The following is a 5,000-nucleotide window of genomic DNA, read 5'->3' as shown; positions in this document are numbered from 1 at the left end:
CACAAGAATACACAAATAAACGTAGAAAACAAATAAAATATAATGCAAGAAAAACTTTTTTTTTGCATTATATTTTATTTGTTTTCTACGTTTATATGTGTATTGTTGTGCTGACGAAGGGTTTGTACCCGAAACGCCCATTGTCTGTTTTGTTCCCATACGAAGCCTCTCCATTTTCACTCTTTCGTCTGAAAAAAGCTGTATTTTTGAAGGAAGTCTAGTCAGCTGATCCTGCGTAGGACGTTGCTTCCCGAACTTTCTTGCGAAACAGATTACCGTTTTCCGCCAGTCTACTTGCTTGAGTTGCTGTCATTCCCAGCCATTCACATATATCTTGTTCCTAGCTTCTTGTTGGTCTACCTCTTCCTCTTTTGCCGTCTACCCTTGTCTGCAGAATGTGCTTTTCTAATGATTCGTGGCGAGTCGTGTGGCCAAAATAGTTTAGTTTCAATTTCTTTACAGTTTGAAGAAGAATTGGTGATTTTTATTCCGATCCTTCTCAGGACTTCTTTGTTCGTTTGTTTTTCAGTCCATGATATTCTGAGTATTTTTCTGTAGCATGCCATTTCAAAAGCTGTGATCTTTGTGCTCTCTGCTTTGCTGATAGTCCATGCTTCGCATCCATATGTTGCAGTTGGGAAAACAACACTTTTGAGGATTTTGATTTTTGTTTGAATGCACTGCCCTTTCCAGATATTATTCATCTTTTCTAGCTTTGATCTTGCCATTGCTAGTCTCCTCCTGATCTTGAAGGAAGAGGTGAACTTAATTGTGTAAAACAAAGGAATTATTCATAAACCTTTAGATAGAATGCGCTTGGCCAAGGAGTTCACAACATTGCCATCCGGAAGTATAACGGACCAACACACAAACTCTGTGTAACCATGAACTTTTATAGTCTGGTTAATACAGTTTAGTGAGAACAACTCACAAACGCGGATGGCGAAAACAATAACAAAGGCCCGAGTGACGTCATCTTCGAACTATCTATAGATAGAATGAAGTTGACGTCACGCGGGTCTTTGCTGTTGTTCATTTTTGCCACCCACGTTTATATGTAATTCTCACTTAACTGTATTATCCAGACAATAGATAGTATGCGCTTGGCTAAGGAGCTTAGAACATTGCCATCCGGAAGTATAACGGACCAACACACAAAACTATGTGTAACCTTGAACGTTTATAGTCTGGTTAATACAGTTGAGTGAGAATTACTCATAAACGCGGATGGCTAAAAACAATAACAAAAACTCGATTAACGTCAACTTCATTCTATCTATAAAAATTCATGGTTACACAGAGTTTTGCGTGTTGGTCCGTTATATAGATAGTATGCGCTTGGCTAAGAAGCTCATAACATTGCCATCCGGAAGTATAAGAGACCAACACACAAAACTGTGTGTATCCATGAACGTTTATAGTAGGATTAAAACAGTTCAGTGAGCATCTATGAGTCATGCTCACTGAACTGTATTAACCTGACTAGAAACGTTCATGGATACACACAGTTTTGTGTGTTGGTCTGTTATACTTCCGGATGGCAATGTTATCAACTTCTTAGCCAAGCGCATACTATCTATATCTGGATGGCAATGTTGTGAGCTTCTTTCTAAGCCAAGTGCATACCGACTATCTATAGATAGAATGAAGATGACGTCACTCAAGCCTTTGTTATTGTATTTTGCCATCCGCGGTTGTGAATACTTCTCACTAAACGGTATCAACCACTTTATAAAAGTTCATGGTTACACACAGTTTTGTGTGTTGGTCCGTTATACTTCCGGATGGCAATATTGTGAGCTTCTTAGCCAGGCGCATACTATCAATATCACTTGATAACGACAAAAAGGCGTAAAGTGGAACATAAAAAAAAGCATAAACACGTAACATATTTATAAAAAAATAAAAAGCGTAATAATACGCCTTTTTGACGTATAGTTGACAACACTGTGCAAGTCTGGAATAATATTCCAGTCAAACACAGCATGAAAGAATCATAGGCTCTACACTCTACACTCTACACTCTCTTGTCTGGCTTGGCTTCATACTCCACACATACATACAATCTACGGACGGGGGCATGCAACAACCCAACCGACCGTTCTCAGGCTCACCGCCATCCAACTAAATGTAAATTATTTGGCAATAATAAGCAGGGAGTGAACTGAACGTATGTTAGCTGCTAGGAAAGTAAGAAAGAGGAGGTGCTGTATGTCGTATTTTATATATATTGCACCACTGCCATTATTTTCATCGTCAGCATTCCAATGTAACTGGCTATGTGCTAAATAGAAACCTTTTAAAAAAAATAAATAAAAATAATCAAGAGCACGCTATTAGATATAGCGTGAGTGAGTGAGTTGTTGAAAGTGTGTAGCCTACTTTACATTCGGTGTGTGCTTGTGTGCTTTCGCTATCATCATTATTATTATTATTATAGTTATCTTGTTGGCCGCCGAGCTTCTTCGAAAGGAGAAAATATATTATAGTGATATAACGGTACGCGTGTGTATGTGTGTTGTTTTTCATCGTTATTCCTCAATGTAAAAACAAAATAATTATCAAACAGTCATCTCTATAGATAGCTGTAGTGCTGATAAATTCGTTTTTATTATTGTGAATAATAAGTGGACGATATTATAACTTTTGGTGTCGCTTAGCTAAAAAAAAAGTAAAAAGTTGTTATTTTATTGTGTCAAAGTGATACATACATACTAAGCTGCTAGGAGCTGTGGAATGTAAAAAAGTAATAAATAACAATGAATATAATAGCTTCAAAGAAGAACAAAATACCAAGCACGACAGAACGCTTCGGACTCAAAACCCTTCTACAGCCAACAACAACAAAATAAAAACCACAACAAAACAAACAAAAAATAAATTAAAAAAAAAAAAAACAACAAAAAAATAACAACAAACAAACAGAAAACAAACAAACAAAAACAAAAAAACATTTGATATACACAACAAAACAATTCAAACATAAAGGCATTACTTAAAAAACCCAGATAGGTGGCAGAGACGTCTGCCTGAGTCTGGGGTTTGGTTTTAAGCCTAACGGCTGAAGAAGGATTTTGAGCACGAAACGTCCCATGTTTGGTATTTTTTCCTTTGTAAAATACTGTTATATTCATATATTTAAAATAAATATTTTATTGTGTGCATTATTCGCTATTTTTCTTCTTGGATTTTATCATGATATTATTTCTCTTCTGACAATACAATAACGATATATAAAACAGTTGTGGTTCAGTGAGTCTTTAAAGGCGGAATACGGCTCAACACTAACACGTGCTATATTTAGTAGCCAAATAAATTATACCTAACAACAATAACATCAACACCAAGAGCCACAACAAAAGACGTTTTGGAATTCATCTTGGATCGTGTTGGTATGTATTGAACGGCCATTCTAGTGGTCATTCATTCATTCATTATTTATTCATTTATTCATTCATTCATTCATTCATTTATTTATTTATTTATCCATTGATTGATTGATTGATTAATTGATTGATTGATTCATTCAATCATTCATTTATTCATACATTCATTCATTTATTCATTCATTCATTCATTCAATCATTTATTTATTTATCCATTCATTCATTCATTCATCCACGCCCATTCATTCATTCATTCATTCATTCATTTATTTATTTATTTATTTATCCATTCATTCATTCATTCATTCATTCATTCATTCATTCATTCATTCATTCATTCATTTATTTATTTATCCATTGATTGATTGATTAATTGATTGATTCATTCATTCAATCATTCATTTATTCATACATTCATTCATTCATTCATTCATTCAATCATTTATTTATTTATCCATTCATTCATTCGTTCATCCACGTCCATTCATTTATTCATTCATTCATTCATTCATTCATCCATTTATTTATTTATTTATTTATTTATTCAATCATTCATTCATTCATCCACATTCATTCATTCATTCTTCCGTCCGTCCATTCATTCATTCTTATATCCATTTATTTATTCTCCATCCATGCACTTAGGCTTTCTCTCATTCAATATTTCATTAATTAATAAATAATTAACCCATTAATTCAATTCCGCTTTCTCGCAACCATTCATTCATTCAGTCATCCATTTATTTATTCATTATTTATCCACTTCGCGATCTTTCATTCAATTTTTCATTAATTGATCAAGTAATTTTTCCATTCGTTCAGTCATTCATTCATTCTGCTTTCTCACATACATTCATTGGTTCATTCATTCATTCATCCATTCACTTCCGCTTTCTCCCATTCATTCTTTCATTCATCCATTCCTTCATTCATTCATCCATTCCTTCATTCATTCATTCATTCATTCATTCATTCATTCATACATTCATCCATCCATCCATTCATCCACTTCCGTTTTCTCGAATTCATTCACTCATACAATCATTCATTAATTCATTCATTCATTCCTTTCCACTTTCATTCATTCATTCATTTATCCATCCATTCATTCACTTCCGCTATCTCCCATCCATCCATCCATCCATCCATCCACACATCCATTCATTCATTCATTCATTCATTCATTCATTCATTCATTCATTCATTCATCCATCCATCTATCCATTGATTCACTTCCACTTTCTCCCATCCATCCATACATCCATCCATCCACCCATCCATTCATTCATTCATTCATTCGTACATTCGTTCATCCATCCATCCATCCATCCATTCCGCTTTCATACATGCTTTCCCAACTCATATATCAATCTGTAAAGAATAGTTTTATAATTTTTAGATTTGCCAGTATTTCTGTGATTGATGGGAAATATTTTAACACGGACTTAACTAAGGCATTCAGAGTACTGACCGATGTTAACCCCAAACCCTAATTTTAAAAGGAATAGCTTATATATATATAGTTTACTACAGTACTGTATATATATATATATATATATATATATATATATATATATATATATATATATATATATATATATATATATTTATATA

At 33.8% G+C, this 5,000-nt stretch overlaps 2 protein-coding genes across 20 annotated transcripts in view; one reads left to right on the top strand and one right to left on the bottom strand.

Moving 5' to 3' along the window:
* LOC144956633 (ras-related protein Rab-32-like) overlaps positions 1-5,000 on the bottom strand; it is a 271,216-nt gene that overhangs the window by 18,288 nt on the left and 247,928 nt on the right. The window lies entirely within an intron of this gene.
* Positions 2,022-5,000, top strand: part of LOC144957301 (uncharacterized) — a 38,988-nt gene continuing 36,009 nt past the window's right edge. Inside the window, exons 1-2 of one of the 11 annotated variants that reach the window (XM_078888427.1) lie at positions 2,022-2,130; positions 3,243-3,392. The gene's annotated coding sequence lies outside the window, so the exon portion shown is untranslated. Of the gene's footprint in view, positions 2,747-3,242; positions 3,393-5,000 lie in introns of all 11 variants that reach the window. The other 10 variants (XM_078888430.1, XM_078888429.1, XM_078888428.1 and 7 more) reach the window with 10 other exon arrangements.

This window comes from Berghia stephanieae, chromosome 11 (assembly GCF_034508935.2).
Source record: "Berghia stephanieae isolate SIO BIC M18660-M18661 chromosome 11, UCSD_Bste_1.3, whole genome shotgun sequence".
Taxonomy (NCBI): domain Eukaryota; kingdom Metazoa; phylum Mollusca; class Gastropoda; order Nudibranchia; family Aeolidiidae; genus Berghia; species Berghia stephanieae.
Note: the sequence above shows the minus strand (reverse complement) of the source record. Positions and strands in the feature narration are given on the sequence as shown.